At 44.7% G+C, this 25,291-nt stretch overlaps 1 protein-coding gene across 4 annotated transcripts in view; it reads left to right on the forward strand.

Moving 5' to 3' along the window:
* Positions 1 to 25,291, forward strand: part of SEMA5B (semaphorin 5B) — a 273,437-nt gene that overhangs the window by 82,548 nt on the left and 165,598 nt on the right. The window contains exon 3 of one of the 4 annotated variants that reach the window (XM_064514704.1): positions 7,459 to 7,550. The exons of the other annotated variants lie outside the window; for them this stretch is intronic. The gene's annotated coding sequence lies outside the window, so the exon portion shown is untranslated. The remainder of the gene's footprint in view (positions 1 to 7,458; positions 7,551 to 25,291) is intronic. 4 annotated transcript variants of the gene reach the window in all.

Raw genomic sequence — 25,291 nt, forward strand, 5'->3', positions numbered from 1 at the left:
AAGAAATACCTATTAGTTATTTACCTATAATATTCTAGAACACTGTTCTAGATTAAAGGAATGTAAATCTAGAGGGGAAATCATACTTAAGTTGCTCTGACAAGTACCTTGTGTCAGCTCCGCTGGGGTGGATGGTTTTAGCAACCCCGGTGCGTGAGCAGTAGTGTTGCTTCAGATGAGGGCAGAGGAGGGGGTAGTCATGGTGTCAAGCCACTCCTTCAGATGTTCTCCCTGAACGGCTCAGGGCCTTGAAGCACAGTCATCTCCCTGGCTTCAGTAGAGGGTGGCCATGGTCTGTGCACGGCCCCACTCTGTCCCCTGCCTCTGTGTTTGCTTCCACTGCTTCTGCCACCCCAAAAGAGGGGTGGTACTGCCCTGGGGTGGCAGGACCTGGCGTGGGCTGTCGGTGGTAACAAGGAGGCTGGGAAGGGGCAGGATTCGGTGCGCAAGGTGCTGGCTTGGCTGTTCATTACCAGCTGCAGGAGCTCACTGGTTTCGTGCCGTGGCCCATTTAGGAGGTGCAGTGTCTGGAGGAGCATCTCTGCGGGTTCTGCTGCAGAACTGAATTTTGCCCCAAGGATGGAGATTTGTTTGTGCTCAGCCTCTGGAAGGCAACATGCCTTTTTTCATACCACCAGGAAGCTTAGAGCAAGCCTAGGGCGAGAGGTTGGATGCCCTGCTGGGGAAGCACTTGTGCTGGGTCAAGCTGGGAAGCCTTCCTTGGCTCCTTGACTTCAGGGGAAGATTGCCTGAACAGGTCTCAAATATCAGGCCTCTGAAGAGTCACCCATGGTTTTGATGATAAAAAGATGCTGAGTATTATGGTCTCAATTTGGCAAGGACCAGAGAGCTCAAGATGAAAGGTATCAAATTATCCATCCAGAAAATGTTAACATTTAAAATTACAGTGAATTAATTGGTCTTTAAAGGACATTAAGATGCTGATTTGTTTCTGTCTGTCCCAAAGTCCCATTGCCAGCACTGTAACCATGTTTTCTACAAGTGAAATGTTGAGCCAGCTGTAGAAACATGCATCTTGGGAGATTTTTAGAACATTTTTTTTTAAATTGAAGCAGGCAAATCAGTAAAGAAAGGCTTAAGAATACAACATTTTGGGGAATTTTTAAAACACAGTGTGTGGTATTTGTCTTGAAGATTTTAGTTCTTCCCTTGAGTGCTGCTGTAGATTGAGTATACATGTATTTAGAGAGTCTTAGGTGTTTATTTTCAACCTGTGTTGCCAAAATTTTCTTGTGGTAAGCACAGATTTTTTTAAGACTGTAAGACAATCAGCTGAAGAACTTTATAGCGAATAACCTTAAAAAAAAAGAAAAAAAGCCCCAAACCATCTACAGCAGAAGCTATCACTTAGTTGCAGTAAGAGATTTACATGATGGTTTATTAAGTGCTCAACATCATGGTTTGAAGAACGTCTGGACGAGTGATGCAGTGAAATGGCTTTGTTCTTGCGGCAGCCCTATTGAATTTAAGTCCTACTCCTGTTTTGCACAGCTGTACCAGTAAGGAAAGTTTTGGCTGAGAAATATGTGAAGTGTGCCAATCAGACAGCTACAAAATCTTCTATGAAACTGCAACTGGCCAACTTCTGACAAATCGTTCCCTTTGCTCCTGGAAAATATCGTAGAAGCCTTTTCTTGCCTAGTATGAACAATACCGTAAGCGATATTGGTACATTTTTTTTTTCCATAAATCTATGTGTAAGTCTGTTCCCCGACCTTTCAGCAAAGCTAAAGGATCACCAAACGTGCACCGTATGACTGCTTATGATTTCTGGTTCCTTCTGGTGCACACCGAAGTAATGTCATCAAAGTCAGCGCAGTTCTGCCTGCTCTATTTGGCCAAATACAAGAGCAGAATTTCATCCACTGGGCAGCTTAATGTGCTGTATTTGAAGACTGACTTTTTGGAGCAACCAGACTGGTCAAAGCAATCAGTGCCTTGCCCAGCCAGGCAGCCCAGGGAACCCAGCTATAAGAAATGCAAAGCTTCTGATGAGGGCTGAGGTTGAAAGCATTTCTCAGGATTGATTTAGCACTCAAGAGCTCAGTGCATTGCCGAATTGGAGCATCTTCAGAAATAAGTAATGGTACATGCAAGACTGCCTCTCTGTCCTTCCCAGAACAATGACTTTCTCTTTTCACCTTAAAAAGGAGAAAATAGATCTTGGAAGAAAATAGGAAGAAAATAGGTGCTTTAGTCCTACTAGTGAATAATATCTTGCACAAATCCCTTCTGCAGAGCAGAATAATTTGGAGGGGGGGTCAGGAATCATGCATGTGTATATTATTTCCAAAAATGCTTACATACATGTTTATTAATCATTTTTCCTAATATCCATGGCTTTTAAACTGCTAAAACATTTTGAAATGCTTGGCTTGGTTTTCCTGCCCTGCTCCCAGCACCAAATCACCCATTTTAGTGATTCCACTCAGAGGAGGGATTTGGAAGAAAAGAACATTGCAGCTACTTTTAGATCATATCGTAGAGGACATGGAGTTTTGCTTCCACTGTCTTTGAATTCAACAGGCTGCAGAAGGACGGGATGTCATTTAGCTATTAAAGATTTTTGTTCTCCTGATCATTGTGAAGTAGCATCATTAACACAGGCAAATTACCATGCTTCACTGTGCTGTGTCCATGGTGCATTAGAGGCCCTTTCCCATTGGTAAAGCTGGGCCTATTCTTCTGTAAAAAGAGGGGCCCATTGGCAGGTCTTTGGCAAGTTAGACAGAGGGACTATTTAATGAGAAGGAGAGTGGTCTAATAAGGGGGAAGAAATTGAATGTGACAAGTGCAGGGGGAGATAGCAGGACACAGATGTAAAAATCACTGCGTAATTGGGCCAAAATATTTATCAGTTTTCCTGGGGTCAAGGAAGAAGAGGGCTGCAATTTTGGGGCAAATGAGTTAATATGATGTTTCCAAAGTGCATTTTAGAAAAGTGAAGTGTTGCTTTGCATTTCTCTGCTGCTTAGCAAGCACTGTGCTTTTAGACTAATAGAAACTGGTTTGGATCGCTTAATTTTCTTCTTTGAAATGCCGTATTGGCTTTTGGTGTGGGAATTGGCATTATGCTTGAATATGTCTGGCTTTTACAAATAGGTTTTTAGTTTAATAAGATGAAACCAATTAACCAGAAAAGTCACTGCCAGTGGATTTTACAAGTACATAAAAATGTATTGCTTTTTCTTCAAACATTTCATCACCCTTTCAGATGTTCTCTTGTCGTTCCTTTGCCACCAGTGGCAAAGCACTGGGATTGGATTGGTCCCCTTGTGTGTTTTTCTGAAGACATTGGTCTCTGGCCCCGTTCGGGTGGATGTGGGAGGTTGTGTGTGTCTATTCATTTCTCTGTTTCCCTGCTCCCACCAGCTCTGTGTCAGTTGAACCAGAAAGAGCCTCCTTAGATCCCTGAAGGCTTTGCTCGTTTGCTGTAGTGACCAGCTGATGCGGGCAGCGATGACTCAAACGTGGACGTTTGGGGTAAAAAAGGGTGCCTGTGTTCGCGCCACGTGGCATATGACACCAGAAGTTAGCTATTGCACACAGGCATCTCTGTCCCCACGAGCTTTGCCCAACCCTCCGTGAAAACAGTCGCATCATCTGAAAGAGTAGCAAATGCTGGTTTTTCTTCACATGAAAGGCTTTAATCGCTGCCTTCCGCAGCGGTGGGAGCAACCCCCGGGCAGCGCACTTTTTCGTCCGTGCTTCCATTTAGGTTCTCACATTTTAAAAATAGGTGTTGGCATTTTAGCAGCAGCCTGGCATTGTTATTAATGCTCTGTGTCTTATGAACATCTATTTTTGCTCTATAACTGCTGGTGGATTTGGAGGAAATCTTCAAAGCGGATGGTTTTAAAGGAGATACCTCTTTTGATGGGGTGTGAACGTTGGCACAAGCAAAGCAGTTGCTTCAGGTGCTCCTCGACTTGTGAACGTCTCCCCAGCAGCCACACCGAGCCGGCAGGGATCCTGCCCTCTCTGAAAGCCACGACAGCCCGACGCCTCCTTCCAGGAGCTGCGGTGTGAGCAGCATGCATTGGTCTTCTGGCCTTTGTTGAATTTTCAGGCTCTCCGTTATATTAAAACGACCTTGTTCCTTCATTTAATTGCCCCTTCAAAAAAAAAAAGAAAAAGGTACTTACACCAAATAACGGCTTTGTGGCATCCAGTTTTGTCCTGCGTTTGTTTTTAAAGCTTCCCAGGAACCCCAGGCTACTTTGCGCAAACTGTTAACTCGAGGGCAATAATTTTGTCTGGGTTTTGTCACAGAAATTCAATTAAGGAGGATTATGAACACAGTTGTAGGCCTGTTTCATTTACAGTTGCAAATGAAACCCAGGCCACACACTGTTCGTTTATATATAGGCGAGGAGATGCTGTGTCGCTCTGAGTGGCGGAAAGCAGAATTACCTGCGTGCTCCTTTGTGTGGCTTCGCTTCCCGACGAACGGAGGGGAGGGAGAGCTGCAGAACGCACGGAGAGGTGATGGGGAGGCGGGAAGGGAAAACCACCCCCGCTGCTTCTCCCTCGGAGGCACACTTCCCGTGTACACACAATAAACTCCATGGGGAATTTCTTCCTCTTCAGAAAACGTATCCCGAAAGATAAGAGTGAGTCGTCCTTTATTTATATATTTCTGGTTAACAAAGAGCAATATTCTGTTTTCATGGCCTTGGTTTGGTGCCAAGTCCCAGAGCCACTGGGGGCAAGGCATACGGTTTCACTTTTTTCAGTTCTTATTTCTGGGCCATGCAAGCCAACTTTTTTATTCCTTTTTTCTCTTTTCAAGTTTTTTCCGCAAGCAGCTGAATTCCCCAGGTATGAAAGGGGGGAGGAGGGGGAAGGGAGGAGAAGACTTTACCAGATTGGAGCGAAATGATAGCTGCTGCAGAGACTGGCTTCTGGTGGAAGCAGCGTGTTTGGAGATAATGAAAGAAGAAGGGGTTTTGTTTACTTTGCAGAATGCGCTTTTTGGTTATGAAGGGCAAAACAAAGGCAAAACTTCTCTCGATGCCCTCTGATGAAACGTCCGTGTCTGTAAAGGAGCAATGTGTCTGTGCTTTCCTTTGCAACAGTAAACTTGGGAATTGCTTTGCTCCCCTCTGCAGATATGAGAAGGTCACAGCACTTGGTCATCTCTTCTTCCTTATACGGTCTCTATCCCACAGCTTTGGGCTCCATCCTCGAACCCTTTGGCAGCGAAATCCCACACTGATTTCCCTGGGGCGTTGCCTGCCTGAAGACCCGTAGGATGTGGCCTCCTATTGCTAGTAAAGCTTAGCTCCCATGAACTGCGTTTTATTCGTAAGGCGTTATCAGCATTTCACAGGTGGGGAAGAGAGAGGTGCCCGAGGGTGGAAGTGCATCTCTAGTTGATCCAAGAATGGGAATAGTCCTGGTCTTGGTTTCATGTCCTAAGTATCAGAGCACTCCGTATCCCCGGCTTGTGAGCGCTGGAGGGCCTGCTAGGGACCTGCACCACGCCGCGCCTTTGCCTGAAGCTCTCCTCGAGCTCTCCTCGAGCACACTCTGTTCAGCAACTCTTTTTCCTCCTGTTTCTTGCTTACTTCCTGATCCTGCAATTCCGGGAAGGGTTTTGCTGTTCTTACTCTAGTTCCACTACGCGCCCAAGAGGCTTACTGGATTCTTCACTGGATAAGAAGAAATAAGCTCTTTTGTTTGTAGCTTTAGATCAGATACTGTTTGCAAAAACCTCTGTGTACAGCCTTGACACTGCTGAAGGTAGAAAGAGAAGCGGGTAGCTTATTAATCTTCAGCAAAATTCGCTAAAGATGATGCAGTGAAGTGTTAATAAAATCTACCTTTGTGCCACACGCACGGCAGTTCATGCTGTGGCGAGGAGCTTCTGCAGCTATTTACGTTACTCAGTTGTTTTGTGGTAGAGTTGTTTGGTGTCAGACCAAACTTCTTGTGAGAGCTAGTGGTGGGAGGACTGGCTTCATCAGAGCCACATTCATCAAGGCAAAACCTACTGAAATGAAAGGCCTTATATAAAGGATGATCTGAGACTCTCCTACCTTTTGGGCACCTGTTCTGAAGAAGTTAGGACGATTTAATTCAGTGCCTTCAGCAGCATTCTCGCTGAACATGACTTTGGAGCAGATGTTATGATTATATGGATATAAGTCAGAATAACCCTGCAAAAGTCAATGGGAACAGACTGGTACCAAAACACTGGGAGCAAAGAATCATGATCAGGAGTTTCCATAACTGTCATATTATTTTATTACAGCTGATTTGGGCTATCAGTAACCACCTAGTTTTCTTCCGTAGTCCCGGATGGAGCTCAGCGCCATGAGCGGGTGACTCGTCAGAGCGGCGTTCCCATAGTCCAGAAGGGACCTTTGGGAGTGCGGCGCTCTTCCTGCCGGCGCAGAGCCGCGCTGCCTAGCCTGGCCTTGCTTTCAGGTCAATAAAGTAGGGTGAGATGAATCCCTGCCTATGCTTTAATCACATGTTTTGTATTTGGCAAAGCGTATAGAAATAGACATTTTTTAGTATCTTGCAATCTGAAGACAGTAGAGTTAGAGCCTCAACTGGCATTAATCAGCTTAACTGCAGTGTTAAAGAGCTCATTTTGATGGAATAACTTCTGCTTTACTCCATTAACTCCAGTGACTTCTGCCTTTACTTCAGGGGGAGTCAAATGTCCATGGAGTTTTTGGGGGTTGCCTGGGAGCACCCCGAAGCTTAGGACATAAACCTCAGCACTGGGGCAGGAGAGGCTGTGCAGGATTTCGGATACACACGATTTGATCTTATGTCCTGTGTTTTGCATAAAGCGCGTTCAGCTGCGCGACATCCGACAGCGCTGCCTTCTCGAAACGTAGCAGTGAAATAATCCTTTCAGCTCAGCGCCGATGGTGGGTGAAACGGTTCTCTCTAGCCTAGTTTAAAAATTGCATCCGAGTCTTTCCCTCTGGTGGATGCTGATGGCTTCGGCGCAGGCGGTGCGCGCTCGCCGTAGCCATGTCGGCGGTTTCCCTGGAACTTGCTGTACATTTTTGATTCTTTTCTTTCTTTCTGTCTTATTTTGGAACAGGCTTTGTTTACACAGCAGAAAAAATGTGCACTTGAATCATAAAGCTAGATGAAGTATCGTGAGCATGTGTTGGACTGAGGTCCTTTTCAGCCAAATAATGACTCTATCTGCTTATAATGGGAGAATTGAAAGAGATGTGGGAAAGTCGGACAGAAACACACTCGGGATGCTGTGTTTCAGTGATGAGGAGGAGGCTGACCGTTGATGTGGGAATTAATAACTCTCCAAAGCCACCTCGTCTGAGCAGCTGCAGTGGGAACTGGCAGTGCAGAATGCACAGACTGATTCTCTTCCAGAGCAGCTAAAATTAAATGTTTGTTACAGCTTTATGTACGTACGTTCTCAGCAGGGGCCGTTTTCCTTCCCTTTAGGCAAACGCAGAAGGGGAAGAACATTTAACAGCCTCGAACCACCCGCTCTGTGTGCCGTATGTATGTGCCACTGAGCCGAGCCTGCGTTGCCGGTGAGTCCAAACCCGCCTTGAAGGGTGGAAGCTGAGCTTGTTGCTAGCAATTGGTGTCGTTATAGGCACTGGAGCAAAAATGCTAATGTTGATCGGAAGGGGAAAGCTTGAAATTGTGAGCAAACAGAGAAGATCCATCATGCATTTTCAGAGATGATAAAAGGCTGACAGTGGCAGTCTGCTTATCAAATAACTAGATTTATTGAAATAGTCTGCGCTCTCATTAAATAGTTTGCTTTTTATGTTTTCATTTTATTTCCTCTTCCTGAAGGTGTCCGGGTTTTTTTAAACCTCCTATTACTGCCACTGCAAACTGGCTAATTTAGATTATTTCTCTTGTTAATGCTTAAAAGAAGCACGGAATGCAGTATTCTCCTCTTGCTGATGGAGCGGGGCCTCAGCGCAAAGCCAATTCTTGTAATGAAATTTGGGCTTCCTGGAAAATAAATTATAAAATCAATGTAATAATTATACATTTGTTCCTTGCAAGATGATAGTGCTGGTGGAAGTACGACTACACATTTCCTTTAGCAAAAGCCTAGTGCCTTCAGCTATGCACAGAAAACAGGGTAGGATCGATCTTTTTTAATCACTAGAGAGAAGTAAAACAGAGAACAAAAACGTTGCTAGCATGATATGACATCCCTGTGCTGAAGGGACCGTTCCTTTCATGGCTCAGTGAGGCACCACATTTTGTGGTTTTGTTCCCAGGGGAACAAGCCACTGTTTTCCTCCTTTTCTGAAAAAGTTTGGAAGACAAGAAGTGAAATATTAATAATCGAAAATGCACGTTGCAGTTATGCCATTTCCATGAGGAATTTTGCTTGACTGTGGAGAATATTCACTGTTAGTTGGAGAAAAGATCCGCAGAGGAGCTGTGGGAGCCTGATGGGTCTAAAAGGTTACCTGGCAATAAACATGTTTCTTAAATGAATCCTAATGTGGCTCCCAAGGCTGCAGGGCTCTATTTATAGCTTGCCCTTTCTCCTGGAGGACCTGAAAATAAATCCCCCCACCGCTGGGTGTGGTAGCAGGAACTATCACATGCATCGTTATGGAGGGATGTTTTTTTACCAAAGGGCACAGAGACAAACCCTTCCTCTTGCAGAATTTGCTGCGTGAAGTTTAACAGTCACAGTGACCTTCACTGAGAACGTCCTTCCCTAAAGACGCTTTACCAGCGCATGGACCTGCGTGGAGTTCACCCATCCACCGCAGCAGGGGAGCCGACGGAGTCGGCGCTGCTGGGATTTCAGGAAACGCGGTGGTGGAGGCGTGTGTGACTTTTTAGAGGGGGGAGGTTGTTTGTTCAACTTGATGCTTATACTGCAGGGCCATCCTTCCACGCTGTTTTGAATGCTAGTGGTACTGAAACATTACTCATAAAGTGCACACGCGGTTACGATTCCTGACTTTAACTCTTAGCATATTTATAGGCCTCATTTCCATTTTTTGTAGTCTCATTAATAGAACAGCAATAATAAATTGAAATGTTAATGGGGGATCATTTCACCAACAGCAGAAGGTATTAACAAACTTGATAAGATATTTGAAAGGAAAATAACTTTTTAGTAGTGTAATTTTTTTAGGCATAGCCCCTGATTGTCTCCTTCCAAACATGTATAATTGGGGCAGGTTGGAGCTGGAAGTGTCATTTCCTATGGAGATTTTTTAATCCGCTTCCCAGATGACTTGCATGGGAGATGGACCCTCTGCAGAAACTCCAGTGGGGGCAGCGAATCTCCAAGCTGAGCCATGAGCAAACTTAGCTGTAGTCAAGGTGGTAATGATAAAACCTCAGAAAGTACCTTTTGTTCGTGCAACTTAATGCCCTTTGTTAATACAGTGTGAAAAAGTGCTCCTCTTTGTACAAAGTGTGGCATTCACATCTTGTTGTGAAGTACTTGGAGACAGTGTTCAAATACGATCTCCTATAGCAGCTAAATTCCACAGCCGACATGGGAATTGCACCTTACAGTCACTGATTTGTGGCCGAAAAGTCCCTTAGCCTCACTGCATCGCAGTTTTCTCACTGGTAAAGTGGAGGGCTTTGACTTAGCGAAATGCAGAAGGAATTTCAGGCTCGGTCAGTTAGTATCTGTGGAGAGTTTAGTATCTTCTGAGAGAGAAGTGGTAAGTTGTGAGCCAATCCTCAGCTAGGAGCAAGCAGTGTCAGACGCTGTCCAGGACCTTTCCCCATTCTCGGTCTTGTTTTAGACCTCCATACGGAGTTGGTTACAGCTGTAAGGACGTTGCCACGTGTGTGTTTAGAAGTTGAAGGCAGTAACATTTGCATTCTGGCCCCTGGTATGGAGCACCTTGAGCCTTTTGCTGCTTAGGTTGTGGAAAGCTTGTTCCTAATAAATTTTCATCTCTCTGGGCACATGCATGAATGCTTTTTTGGACTTTGCTTACCCTGAAATATAGTGGAAGCTTTGAAGTAGATTGGCAACTTCTCCCTCCCCCCATCCCTCTTTCTCTGTTTTTGTTTTTAGCTGTAGATCTAATGGCACTAGAGTGGCTCCAGAATTATAGTTCTGAACTGGTTGTTTCCCATAAGAGAACAGAGATTGGCATTTCAATGTGTCATGCAGGCTAATCATCTCATAATCAAGCATCTACTGACCTAGAAACTTCTGCAGCCTTGTGAGTACAAATATGTGCAGTTTTCTGAGAAAAGGGAAAAATGATTATTTTCAAAGGAAAGACATGATTGGTGTAATTCTCTGGTCTTTTGTAGCTTGCATTGATTTAGAAATGACTTCTGTGTAGAGTTGTTGCTTGCTTCCAGTGCAAGGAAACTGCGTGGGAGCGAGCTAAGCGTGGGGTAAGCCGCTTCGTGTTGAAGTCGGTAGGAGAATATCAATGTAGGGGCAGCTGAAGCAGGCCTGAAGAGAAGATTATATGTCTAACCATATTGCTAAATAATCAGAAAAGAGGCTAGAAGTATTATATCACATTTGTTCTCACTTAAGGCTTGATCCAAAACTTGCCAAAATGAATGGGACGCTTTCTACTGATGTGCTGGAGTTTTGGGTCAGGACACTTGATCCTCACCTTTTCCCTGTCTCACAACAAAAAATCGCTAAGTGCCTCAGGCAAATAGACATATTTTTAACAGTCAGCACTACAAACGCTACCTGGCAGTGGAAAAGCAAACTGTACTCATATCCATTGGTCCTACCCATGTTATCAGGAGGAAGCAGTCCCCAGTCAAAAACTGGCATGATAAGTTCAGTTATAAATGCAGGAAGCAGAACAGAACTGTCCTTAATCTGCTGTAGCTATAATGTCTCTTCTGCCTGCATAGGGGTAAAGAGTTACTTTGAATAATATGACATGGATATGGATGTGGGTAGGGATATGGATATGGATATAACCCAAGCAATAAGGCATCATTTTTATATAGACAAGTGACCTTAAAATGCTTCTTCTACTTTTGCTATGTCATCATCTTTTAAACTTCTTACTCTTTAGCTTTTATTCTATTGGATTTATTTTTTCCCCTGTTTTTTATGTCTTTGAAAGTTCAGTATGTGCAGATTCATTTTAAGGATGGAGGTGGAGCACAGCTGGTGGAGCGGAGGGAGAGGGGAGGGAGCGGATCTTTTTAAAGCAGCTAAACTTGTAGCCAAAAAAGATACTGCATTTATAATGTTCCCATTCTTCTCAATACTTAACAAGAAAAATGATTGTGTGTGTGTGACGTGAATATTCAGCACGGAGCTTTGGTGGCTGACCGGCTCTCTTTTCACAGCCATCCAACCGCACACACATTCCTAGGGGATTACCTCACTGCCAGCGCTCCTCAAAGTGTGGGAGACGCCGAGTCCGGCCGGCGGCAAGGCTCCTTTCTGCTCACTGTGCTGCCGATTTTCGGCAATGACCTTTTAAACCACAAATCCAATCCTCCACCTGCCCCTGAAATGATTTTTCATCCGTTAGCTAAATGCAAGAGATGCTGGGAGTGGAAATGGGGTTGAGTCGGTAGTTACTCGTAGAAATTCCTCTCCACGCTTCCCACTCGGCTTTGGCTCTAAGCATTCAATAACTTTGCAGCCAGAGAATGTTTGTCCCTTCCTTCCCTCTCCCGCTTTTTTTTGTTCTTCCCATGTTTTGCATATTCTGACACACTGTTTACTTCAGTCTGCAGCTCCCACTGCTTTGTGTGCTTTCTCCCCGTCTCTCAACTGCACAAATAAATCACTGAGGAAGATTTGCATTTGATGGGAATTTTTAGGTGATATGAAGTTTTATGGGGAGATTATAATGTGTGTGAGGTGGCTTAATTAAAATGAATTTTCATTTGTGAGACAGATGTCGTCTTCTGTATAAGGCTATTTTTTTCTTTTATCTTTGTCACTATTAAACATTCCGGTGGGTTTGAAAATGTGATGATGACAGGTCTTGAAAAGTATCATCTCCACTGCATCAAAACACCTGCCTGTGCCGAGCAGAGCAAGTCAGCACCATCACAGAAGTGAACGGTTAATTTATTCCAGGAATTTCCCCGCAGCGGGACTGCACGCCACGCGCTCGAGTCCCAGGCCCCTGTACGCTGCAGCACCCTCTAGCTTGCTCCACTGGTAACTCGTCTCACTCCAGGTGAGAGCTGAAGTTAGCCAAAAGAATTTGGTCAAGTGAAAGTTGATTAAAAATTCGTCCAGAGTTGCCACAGCTTGCGGTACTGTACTGATGGAAAGTGGCTTCCCTCCCACTCCGAACAGTGGTGCCTCCTCCATCCGCTGCCACCGCGCCGGCTCACTGAGATGGGAACCAGCGTCCCCATTCCCATTGCACTCTGCTCTTACGTTTCCACATAAAGAAAGGGACGGAAATGCCATTATACGCTGGGGTACGCACCTAACCGTAGCATGTTGTAATGCTTAGCACTAACCAGGAGCTTGGTCGTTGATGCTTCTCCCTGCGCAGCAGCAGGGAGGGCCGTGAGCCTCCTGCGGGGCCCCCAGCCTGGCGTCCCGGGGCGCAGGGACTTGGCAGAGCTGGATAGCGCTTCTGAGTCTTTGACTGTTTCTCTGAACCAAAAGTGGCAAATTATATCTTGAGATCGTCACACCGAGTCCTACCGACAGTGCTGGTGCAGCTCCCCGAAGTGTGTGAGGCGCTGATGAAAGTGCTAGTTTCAATTTATTTTTTGTTCGGGCGGAGGATTTCCACACTTGCACAACTCCCCTCACTGCCATTCGCCATGCAAAGGCCCTTCGTGCCCCCGAGACTGATGCCGCATCTGCTTCTCTGCGAAGACAAAGCTAAACTGGTTCATGGCGCGTTGTTATTTTGCTTGCTCTTCAGCATGAGAACGAGCAATAAGAATGCATTTAAGATGTTAATGAAATTAATGAAAGCCAGATCTCAAAAACAGCTGAGATTGTTGACTGTCTCAGGCAGATTTGTACTTCATTTTAATTACAGATGAGCCAGAACCAAAACCCTGATTAGAATTGCTCCAGATTTTGGATCCACATCTCTCAGCTTTGCAGTTTGGACCAGTTTCCCGTGTTTAATTCTCCTCCTTTCTGTTTTCCCTTCTGGTTTTACTCCAGGTATTTTCATGTTTTCCTTTTATCTCAGTGAAAGATTGGCCTCAGTGAAGGACATAAGACCTGCCGCCACAAGTCCCGCTGGGAAGTCGGAGGTATAATTTTAAAGCAGAATGTGCTAGCATACACTGGAGGAGGATATATGAGATTTGGTCTGAGAGACGTTGCTGTGACATCTCTGCGGTCAGGCCTTGCTGTGCCTACCGGCATTCTGGCATCTCAATATGTAAATACTGTCCCTGGGAAGCCTCCTGCGGGTTAAATTGTAAATATCTTTCTCTCTGGCCTGAACCGGTTGGGATCCTAGACCAGTCCCCCAGCCACGTAGGTGATTTATGGTCTGTTACCATGCCTTCGCCCTCGACGCCCAGCAATCCCATCGACGGTGCAGTGTTCTCCATTCGCACGTATATCAGTTCCATCCGAGAATTTATACTTTGATTAAAAAGAAAACCTCTTGGAGACAGTGTATTAATAATGAGCAAATTCCTTTTCATATCTCCTGGATATAAGGGAACCTCGAGCCTCTCTCTGGGGAGAGAGAATGGTCTGAACAGTCCAGTTAGAAACTTCAGAAGCAGCAAGCGTGTGGGAAATGCTGGTTTATAATCTTCGTTCTTTCATCGCTGTACTCAGATCTCAGGAACTGCATGACTGTAGTCCATGGATAATGTGCTCTGCATTTTTAGGGGAGATGATTGAGAAAAGGACCCGATCACAACAGCTTTAAAAACAGTGATAAAAGAGGGAGAGAAAAAATAATTTACATTAAATGCTGCAGTGCTTCATTTACACAATATAATAAAAAGCAAATTTTGTGATTCAAATAATGATTGCGGGTTATTAAACTAGGCTTAAAGACTTTATAAATAGGAGGTTTTTAATAAGTGATGAACATGGATGATAATGCGCTAGAAAATAGAGAGAATCTTTATTGACACATTTGTCCTCCACCCACCTATTTCCCTGCTGCTTTACTTGGTCCCTGGATCACTATCACAAAAATGTGCAAGTCAGACAAAGGTCTAGCTGGGAAACTACATGGCAAAGCACTGCATTTGATTACTTCCAGGGCCTTGAGAGTTTGAAATATGGAGAGAGAGATTGTAAAGATGCTCAGTGAGACGTGAAAGTTGCTCTCCCCGGACCGCCGTTGCGTTGGGACCCCGGCGCTGGCAGCGGGGCTGCTGGGTGCTTCTGGGTGCTGCTGCGTAGTGCCTTGTGCTGCTGGGTCGGTCACACCATGTGCAGCCCAGTGGGAGCCTTCTCCTGGGCTTCTTCGTTTGAAGGGTCTTGCTTGGGTGATGCTGAAGCAAGAAGCTCTGACAATTATTTCTCCACCACTTTGTATTTCTGCAGACTAGTTCTGACCGTCATCAAATTGTGATTCTGCAAAGCAGAGATTTACCGGTCCAGCGGGGAGGTGGCGAAGGAAGAGGCAGGGTACTGCCCGGAGCCTCCTTCTCGGCAACGGCAGTAAGCTGGTGCTGGCCTTAGGGAAGCTGTTCCTGCACGTAATGCCTTTCAGTTAGACACTTTAGAGTCTTTAAAAAGTGCCTGTTAAGAGAGTGAATATATCAGACAGTCCTGCCCAGCTGCTGTTTTGGATAACTTAATTTTACTTTCTCAACTTGCCTCCCCGTTTCAGCAGAATATTCTGCTCTATCTTGCCTAAATTATTAAAGACTGATGAGGTTTCCAAGCTAGAAGTGGCTGCATTTCAGTGACGGATGAGTTGATTTTTGTATGGATATAGTAATCAAGGTACTTTTAAGCGTCTTTGGTATGAAAGGCACAAGATAAACGTGAAATATTATTTTGTGCCATGCAGCTGCTCAGATCTGAAATACTCATTATATCTCAGTAATATAGACAGTGCTTAAGACTGTTAAATTAAACTATTAAAGCCTATAGAAAAAACAGACATGACAGAGTGCAAATTAAATCTGAATTATCGTTAACTTGCTGTGCCAGTAGTTTTCAAACCCATTCGTATTGACCTGGAAGAGAGCACGGGGAGTGGGATGACATTCACACCTCTTAATTGGAGTCATTAACTGTGCTTTGTTACCATGCTGCCCTCAACAAGGGCATTGCTGGGACAGACGTGTCGCCGTGGGGCCCAAGGATGCCTGTGGACCACGAGGGATACCCAGCTGCGGTAGATCTTTCTGATTTAAAGCCAGGACACCGACTGGCGATGACTTTGTCAGCAGGTCTCTAAGTGTGAGAAGTGGCTGCAGGTCGAGTGAGGTGGGGAACTGGGGGGAACGGTGCATTTCTGGGTTGTGGGAAGTGCTGGCATCTCATGGCTATTCTGCTCCATCCTCCCCTGTGGTCGCCCTTGCTACTATCCCAAGTGGGCTACCATCCCAAGTGCTACCATCACAAGGGGGCTGTGCTGAACCAGGGGCTGGAAGCAATTCCTGATGCGGGCCTTCATACAATATCAGATAGAAAAGGAGCTTTTTAGGCCATCTAGATGATCTGCCTGCCAAAACATTATCACACCTGACAGTATGTTCTCAGCTGCTTTGTTTAGTTCATATATATCCAGTTGCAAGTGATTAAATTTTCACAGCTTCCTTTGGAAGATTATCCTTGCCCCAGTCTCTAATAAACCCTCCACACTGCATTTTTAAATTGAGATTTCGCCTTTGTTTTCTGCATTTCATTACTCATGATGGTATCTCTGCGTACCTCTAAAAGAATCCCTTCCCATCCTTAATCTTTACAAGCGCTTGCAGGCATGTGGGTATCTGTTTATTGTGAGTCAACCTCGTGCCAATCCATCAGTTTGCCTTTTAGAGCATTTTATGACAGCAGAAAGTGATTAATTTTCAAAGCAGACACAACCTTTAATCTGCAGAAAAGGAAACAAACTTTCCCTCACTCCTTTGCCGATTGAATCTGGAAATGAATGAATGATACCTAACTCAAATGTGTTTCTAAAATAGTTTTCACTAAATATAATCGGTCACTGCTGATCATCAAAAGTGTCTTGGAGATTGGCCTATATATATATATGGTACTGAAGTCAGAGTGAGTTCAGTGGTCGATATTCATCCAACTTCTTAATCTGCTCAACAGTATTAAATGGATTTCCTAACATCCCTGCAAAGCAGGAAAATAAAGTAACTCTTGAGTAGGAATATTAAAGCAGAGAGGATAAATGTTACATCCAGGGCAATGCTGAGCAGCTCCTGACTTGTATCTTCGTACCTGTTGTCCCGCTGTTTGTGATCATCAGCTGATGCAGTTACGGCTGGGAAAACCCCCAGGCAGGGACAAGAAAAGCCATGACTTGGCAGAGTTGGATGAAACGGCTCAACGTGCTCAAGTGGCTTCCCTCAGATGTCGCAGATCTATAGACCCCGAGTCACCAGGGACTGGGTCGGGACTAAACCCAAGAGCACACGCGGCCTTTGTTCTGCGTATAGGCTCAGTTTTGTGTGTGGTTTCTCAGTTGTTTGTGCTCCTGCACAAATGATAGGAGTATCGATCTCTGTCCTTCAGTCCATCCCTTGCTATACTGCTAAAATCTTCTTTCTGTTTCCGGCACGTGGCTGAATCTTGGCTGAAACTAAGGTCAGATACGCAAGCCATTTTGCATACTGCCGCACTATAAAAATCGTACTAGTTTTATATACATATACAGTTAGCTCAATAATGGCTGAAGATCTTTGTTCCTCCCTGGACTTACTGTAGAAAATCTCTTTAATTTCCCTGCTGCAAAACTGGAGGGTAACTAACAGTGTATTTAATGTCGTTATTTAAGGCAAGGACTGCTACTGAACATCTGTCTATGGCCGTGGCTTCTGGAGAGCTTTGAATGAATGACCTGGAAGATTCTGAATCATCCAGTCATGCAAATTAAACTATTTCAATAATATGAGGGCTACTTTTCCTGATCCATAGTAATTGATGAGGCTCATTATATGTTAATATCACTTCTTTTTTTTAATCTTACATGTAATTCACTATAGTGTTTCAATGTGAAGGTATAATTAAGATTCAGATGGCAATTTCTTTCTAGACTGCTCTCTACAGTTGCTTAAATAAAAATTAGCACTTGGAGTGGTATTTTCTGTGAAGGCAGAAAAGATATTCTTTTTGATACTTCGGATGTAAATCTATTCAACTGTTGCTGAGTTTTCTAATTGTAGAGTGACACAAAATACTATCTCTTAAATGCAAACACCATTTCCCCTTCTCCCCTTGTTTGGTTCTGTGCCCTTATGAAGATCTTGTGTTCAGGGTAGTGTCCAGTGTCCAGTTCTTGAATGCACAAAACCTGTGACTTTTGTGGTTACAGCTGTGACTAGTAATCAGTTCCTCTGCTCATATATTAACGTTTATTATCAGTGTGCATGGTGTTGGTGTACACAGTTAGTCAGTCACTCCAAGATCTGCCTGACCAAGCTGTTGGTGTGCCCATCCTTGGGTGAACCTTCATGAAACTTCACTGAAATTTTGCCAGGCTTATTATACACGCTAAAGGTTTATGTGGGGCTTAAACTGAGCCAAAAGCCTTGGCAGTGAGGGGTGGAAAGGCATGCCTGTGTGTGTGCTTGTGTGTGTTGTAGCTTTGCATTGATCCTCTTCTTTATGACCGCTCTCAAGGCTTCTATCAAAGGCTCTGTCTGTATGTGGGATTTGATGACTGCCTACCAGTTGACTACACACATTAGCTTACTGCTTGGGATGTAACACACTGCTAACAGAAAAGCTTTGGAACATAGCATATGAAAAGAGCAAAAAGAAATGTTTCTGTAATAAAATGTAAGGAAAGACAAATGTGGGTGTACATGAAAACATTCAGGCAAGTCTGCTGACATGGGCAGGGAGGAGAGGAAGAAGGGAGTTTCTGTGTTTTTGTAAAGCGAGTTAAATAATCACCGCTCCTAATAGGAATTTCTGAAGTGGATGGCAAAATCTAACCATTTTTATGTAGCAATCACAGAGCTGTGCTATTTCACTTCGGCCAACATCATGTGCTTTATGAACCCTGTTTCAAGGTTTACTGTGTTGGCTGCTTGGGGAAACCTGGGGCAAGTGTTTGGAGGGCAACTCCTAGCAGCTGGAGTTGCAGATGCTTGACAGCTGGCAGTGTGGTTTGGTAGGGTAGACTGGATCTTTGCTCTGTAAGACACCCTGGAAGAGGGATGTACTTTTTATAGCTCCCTTAATACAAGGCCCCACCGTGGTTCATGGACTGTAACGTACAGCAATATAGAAATCATCTCACGAAAGAAATGCGGTCAGCTCTGAGGTGGAAGAAGAGCGGAAGGGAAGAGGCTGCCTTTGGCTGGGGCTCCAGCTGCAGTGTGGGTAGGGGAGCAAATCCTATCGGAGGGGAGCAAAATCCCATCTCCGCCCTCGTGCTGGAGCGGGCAGGACTATGGTGGTAACACTTTCCTATGAGAGAAGTACCATGGGGTCTTTAACAACCAGAATGATCCAACACAGCTGAATGCCCTATTTTGCAGCAGGGCTCACTGGGGTGGGGAAGGCTGTCTGATGCCTCTGTACTGACTGAGCTTTCTCACCATGAAGTTTGTCCATCTTTCTGCTGCAGAAGGCCGGAGAGAGAATAACGTGTTTGGGCCTTTTTCCAGCTCCCCCGCCATGGAGGATCAGATTGCCAGGCCCACGCGTGGGCGGATCAGCTGCCTGCATCCTTCCGAAGGCTGGAGCGAATTCCCCCCCCACCTCCTTGTGAGGCTCAGTAGCCCCTCGGGACCCTCACTGCGAGGCCCAGAAGGAGGAACCGGAGAGGGAGCCCAGTTCCCGGGGAGGAGGGGGTGGGAGCACTGATGGGACCTGGTCTCAGCTGCGTTCAGCATCTGTCCAAGCGCTGGCGGTGGAGCAGGGACACACGAAAGGAAGGAAGAGGTGGGAATCTGTGTGTGTGGGTAAGACTTGAGAGATTTTTCATCCTCCTGCTCTACAGCGGGGAGCTCTGGGGATTGCTGTAAAATCACTTAGCATCTTCGTGACTCAGTTTCCCTTCCTGTAGATTGGAGATCTTCCCCAAAGATGCTGTAAAAATGATTATAGTGCAGCGATGCTGTGGTGTGAGGGCCTGTATGAGCACTTCAGACAGTGTGCTGTCTGGCAGCTGCTTTAAATCTTTAAAAAGAAACGCAAAGATTTGGCTTCGTTTCGTACCATGTGGAAAAGCAGGATGTGTCTTTTGAAAAGGAATTAGTCAGAACATTGTCGTTTCGAAGGGCTGCCGGTGGTGCGGGTCACAGTCTCCTGCTGCGGTTGCAGCTCCTGGGCCTCGGTCGCACCGCAGCAGGGGTGCGGGCTGCCGGCCCGTGCAGGTCGCTGAGGTGGGAGTGTGCCGTCTACGCGCCATGAGTTGTGTAAGTGTTGGAACTAGGCCTGTTTTTAATAATTTGTACCTTTTCCTCCGCCGCTTCCTGTCTAAGTACTGTGCACTAACCCCAAAATGAGCAAGCGTCACAGCAGCTGTCAGTGCATTTTTGTACGTTCTCAGCAAAGACCCTCCGAGGAATTTCCTTATTAAACACACGAGCTATCAAAAGCGCCTTTTTTGCCAAAGAGGGCAAGAAGCACAGAGAACTGAATGAACGTTTAGTGAAATTCAGTTGTACTTTAATGAGCCTGGGCGTTGGAAGGAGGTCTCTCCAGCCTGGTGGCTACTGGAAAGAGCGTCAGAATAACGCGTAATGGTCTTGAGTATAAAATCTCAATCATCTTCGCCTGTGACTCTTTCAAGGTATACCAGTACTCTTGACACATTGCTGGTTGAATACCGTTTCCCCAAGAGCTGAGTTGGGCCGGGGGGGGTTTGTAGGTGATCATGAGCATGGAAGTCTTGGCTACCTGTGGACAAACTCTAATCTAGGAGGCTGGTGAGTCTTCAGCATGTTTCAGACTTGCTTTTAGGGAGAAAAAAACATTGAAATCAGTTGTAAGAAAATAGATAAGGTTTATCACCAGGTGCATCTCTAACTTTGGGTGATTGAATAGAATAGACTAGGACTTGTCAGCCTGGGAAAGAGATGGAGTGGGCATGTGGTAGAGATCCAGCAGACAGGTGGGTGGGTGAAAGCAGGTAAGCAAGGAGGAAAGAAAAGGAAGGATGAGGCTTCGAGGAACGTATTAAGTCACTGTTTTGCTTGCTGTGTTGCTTTCCAGCTCATTCTGAAGGAGCACTAATTAGATGATTGCTGTTGGAGAGAAAAATGTGAGAAGATTGGGGGAATAGTGGAGGAATTGCCCTAGAAAAGTGTTGGGACAAGGCGTGAGAGAGAAGCAAAGGCAGAACTTGCATTCTTGCAAAGAAGGAAGCAAAATAACCTAATTAGAAACAGAGGATGATGTTAAAGAGAAATACTGTGTCTGGGAGGCAGATGAACAGATCATTTGAATTAGAACTATTCATTTAACTCAGTGCTAGCACAGAACTGTGCTATATACTTTTATTCCATCTCAACCTGATTTCCCCCATTTTTATGCTGAGTTTGTGCCAGAGGGTGTGCTTTAATACTACCCTCGTGTACAGAATTCAGCAGTGAGGCTCCTTTCCGGATCTAAGTCTTTCTGTTATGTTATTCCTCTCCTAAGGGAGGGAAATTGATTTTCAATAAAGCAGCTGGTTGATTTTTAAGATTCTAGCACTTGGCTATTTGTTTGATCTTTTGGTTTTCCATTTAGCAGGTTGCTGTCTCTATCCCGCCTCTAAGTGCCTTACGCCCAGGTTGCGTGCACGAGCCGCAGCTCCACCACCTCCCGGCTATCGCACGCTGCGCCCCTTCTCCAAGGAGTCCCACAGCATTGGCTGATATTAAAGCTAATGAAAAATGTTGTGTTTCGCTTTCCTTCAGTGGGTTTGATTTTTATTCATTTTGTCCCTGTCTGTCAGGCCTGGATGAGTGGGAAAGGAGGCAGGAGTGATGGAAGCGCTCTTTCGTTGCAGGCTTGAGCATGCTCCGCCTGGCTCTCGCCTTATTCCCCTGAGTAAATCTACCACTCCTTTTCATACCCTGGTACTTTCTTATGCTTGTTTTTTCTCCCATCATAGCCTTTTATCCTTGTTGCCTCGACTCTTTCTTTTGGCACTGAGAGATCCTCAGCCTGGAGGCATTTCCTATTTTAGTGAATATGTTTGGCAGTAGTAAACATCAAAGCATGATCCAGGCCAACAGAGCAGTGCATACTTTGGTATTTCTTATATATTCCTGATTAATGTTCACACACTCAAGCCAACCAGTTTGCAAGTTAGAATATTTTTTTCTCTGTCTCTGACCACTGCGAACTCTTCCTTTTATGTAGAAGGAAAAATGTGTCTTCCTCCCTTTTCTTGAAGGGATTCAGCAGCAATAAAGAGGCTGGGTTAGGAAGCTGGCTGATAACGCTGCTCCTAATACACAGGGTTGGGCAGGACGAAGGCTATTCCCCAGAGTTACTTTGGTTGTGCAGCACTAGACATGTGTTTGCAGATGATGCTAGTGCAGATGAAAATGAGAGAATGGCTGTGTTGGTATCCACTGTTATTTTTTCATACTTTTCTGAAGATAACTTTTATTCAGCAGGAAGCTGGTTATTTGACACATCGTATCCTTCTTGTGGGTAGGAAGTCTCTGCAGGTTTCCAGAAGGCTACTGGCAAAACAATTAAGGGTGCATATTTTGCGCACTGCTGTAGAGAGAGACACTTAGAGCCCTCGTGACGTGTTGGGAGAACAGGAATTGCCATGCCGGATGAGATTAGCCGTCGCTCTCCCTGGACGTGCTGTCAGCGTCAGTGCCTGGTGTCGGATGCTGTAGGGAAGATGCAAGAAACTTTGACGTGCCATAAAGGACCTTCCTCTTAATCACACTGATCAGACTTGGCTGGTGCCCTGAAGCATGAGGATATATCTTAGACAGTGATTTTTCTCTGTGATTCATCATGACTGATGTTATAAGTAAGTTATCCCTGTTACAGAACAGAGCCGTGATGGAAGCGGAGGTAGCTGCTATGCTATGGCTTGGCTCGGTGTGGTATCAGGGAAGATCGGGTCAAACTGAAATGGTATAGTGGAAATCCTCAATTTTCATTGCATTTATCACTTACAGTCTGTACAGTTAACTCCTTTTCTTTAATTGGATAAATTATGTAAATAATTGACAAGTCCATAGCCAGATACTGTAACAGTGCATGTCTTCATTGGCTCAGAATTAAAATGTGCTTTGCTGTTGGATTCTCACAGTACCTCATGGAGCAACATTTTGTATTTTTTCTTCATTGCTTAAACAACTTAGTTTTGCTTTTACCTTTGCTGCTTTTCTATGTTTGAACAACTGGGACTTCGTTCTCCTTTCCTCGTGCGTTTGAGCCAGCAGAGCCGTCAGTCAGTCTGATCTGGGAACCGCGTGGGAGACGGTGGCCTCTTGACTTCCTGTAATTTCACGACCCACCAGCTATTGAGCAGCAAAGTAACACCGAATTGACACAGACGACTTGGCTATAAGATTTCAATATATAGGATGTCAGCATCAGTCTGAAATATCCTGTTTGGAGAGTATCAGACGTGAGCACCGCCAACCCTGACGTCACCCACCCAGGGAGGCCACCCTGTGTCCGTTGTTCTGGCAGGTGGTTCCCTGGGAACAAAGAGAGATTAAATATCCCAGGGAATTTTATTTTGTTGCGTAAAGCGTTATTAAAAAGCACTTTCAAATAAGGCTTGCATGTCGCTTGCTATCTGGCTGCTTAATGACAAGATGTGAAGCATTTTTGGTTGGTGTTACGTGCGGGAGGCGCAGACGCTGCAGTGGCAGGGAAGGCTCCGGTCTTACATTTGGTGTAGAAAGGCCTGTGCAAACTGCCTAATTGCGTCGGCTTTAGCTGTGGTTATGTGGACAGGTCTGTTTTCCTCCAGCACTACCAGCAGAGTGAAGCCGGGTAGGACTGCAAATTGTCAAGCACGTTGGCCCGTGGTGCAGTGGCCGATCTCACGCTGCTGCCCCCAGGTCCAAGGCAGACACTCCTGCCCCAGCAGAGTCCCAGGCAGCCTCAGTCGCCCTCTTGTTTTCTGCACAATGTAATCAGCTTGATTTGGGAGGTCTGGATGTTTTCCGTTGCTTCAAAAGCTTCAGCATATCTATTTGTGGATACAAAATACACTCCTGTAGGAAATGCTGTTAATGGCAGGGGCATGTTGCGCTCTGCATCAAATCTTGTATTCTGTTTTTCTGGGAACTTTGCTGTTTGGGGGATCTGCATCAGTAAAGCTGTCGTAATACAGGCAACGGCTTGTGCTTGAATTGCCTGAGACTGAAGACTGAATTGGGTGGCTAACCTGTGCTGATGTCCATGCTGTCCCGGTTTGGCCGCTTTCCCTTCCTGATTTAGCTGGATGAAAGCTGCCCTGCTTTTGTCTTCCCTGTGCTGCAAACACCCTTGCAGGTGCATTAGGGTCTGTGATAATGGGAGCACCTGCATTTTGCAACCTATGTTGGATGCAAAATGGTGCTTGAAAAAAAGAAAAGGCAGCTTTCAAACAAACAAAAAAAAGGAAATGGGAAAAGAAGAGGAAAAGAAGAAAAGGAAATAAAAAGAACATACATGGGTCAGCTGCATACGCAATTTTCCACCTGCTCTTGGAAGAGAATGGCAACTCTTATTTTCCTCTGCAATTTCAAGCTGCTGAATTGCTCTGGTATCTCTGATTCACCCGAATATCCTTTCCTACAATGAAGTCAGACTCTTAATGTTGCTTATGCACTCTTCTTGCAGTTGATAATCCTAAGTCATTTTAACATTTCATCTACTGTCTTTACTCCATTGAACAGAAATAATGGAAAAAAGATAGAGTGATAAAGAAAAACACCAATGGGAAGTGGAATGAAAACTGATTGATGAGACATACTGTGGTTAAGCAACAGATGTTAAGCACCGTTAACTGATTGTCGTATTATATTCTACCAGAGGTTCATCTTCCCCGACCCTCGCAGGCCAAGCAATCTGGCCGTGTGTGCTGCAAGTCAATGCAAATCAGAAGAAAACATTCGCCCATAGACTTATAAGGGGCTCTTCAGTTAGACAGCGGTGCTATAAATGCCAGCCTGATCTGATATATTAGTGCATTTGGGTCTAACCTCTCTAGCCTTTTAAACAGGGAAAAACAACAGCTCTAAGTGGCTGTGAGGTTTCAATTACATTTGTACCCTAGAGGGACACAGCGGTGACCTGGTGCTGATGGATTTATGAGTATATTATCTGACAGGAAGGCGGGTTTAAAAACAACTGGTGCAACACATGCTTAGTTATTACATAAAACTTCTTTCCTTGGCTTGGACGTCTCTATTTTTCTCCTCCCGGCAGGCTCAGGTAGTCCAGGGGATTCTTACCATTGATATGAAGATTATTTTTCTCATAGTTCTTCTCGAAATCTAAATCAGAAATAAAGTCATTAGTGACATTAAGAATTTCAGCAGGATTATTTGAATCACCAGCATGGTGAGAAGCCTTTTACTTCAGATGTTATTTCAAACACTGAGAAGATTATTTTCTATGAGCAGTCTGAGCAAGAGTAATTTCAAATGTAAAAGGAAGAGTTACATCTTTGTGAACACTCTAATATTTAAATCCTTAGGATAAACATGCTTCATTGATATATTGTCTTATCTACACTATATCATGCAAGAATTTGGATTATTTAGCTGGAAGCCATGGAGGATTATTCTTGAAAATTATGAATTGCTTTCTATATTCCTCTGAAGCCTTTTATTCTCTTTTGGGGCTAATCATTATCGAGCAAAAAATTAAATATTGATGGGAAGTAATTGTAAATGGGCTGAAAAATATACAATTTTCATGAATTTTGAAGTGTTCAAGTTCAATAATAATATTTTGACATTTCTCTGGTATGCTGCAAACCTACATGTGTACCTTCTAGCACAAAACCACTGTTGTGTGTAATGGTTTTAGTTTTACAGATGTATTCACCATTAACCTATGTGTGAAGACTACTAAGCAGTTTTTAATTAACTTATGTCAAACATGCTGCACAGCAGCACATCAACAGAAAGATGCGGGAAGAACAAATCTTCATTCTGCTCAGATCGATACATGTTCATAATTCATTACACTGTATTAGCAACATCCTACGAAGAAACCTTAACTCTGACCCATGCAGCTTTGCAGACAGCAGCTGTCTAT

This window comes from Dromaius novaehollandiae, chromosome 7, assembly GCF_036370855.1.
Source record: "Dromaius novaehollandiae isolate bDroNov1 chromosome 7, bDroNov1.hap1, whole genome shotgun sequence".
Lineage (NCBI taxonomy): Eukaryota > Metazoa > Chordata > Aves > Casuariiformes > Dromaiidae > Dromaius > Dromaius novaehollandiae.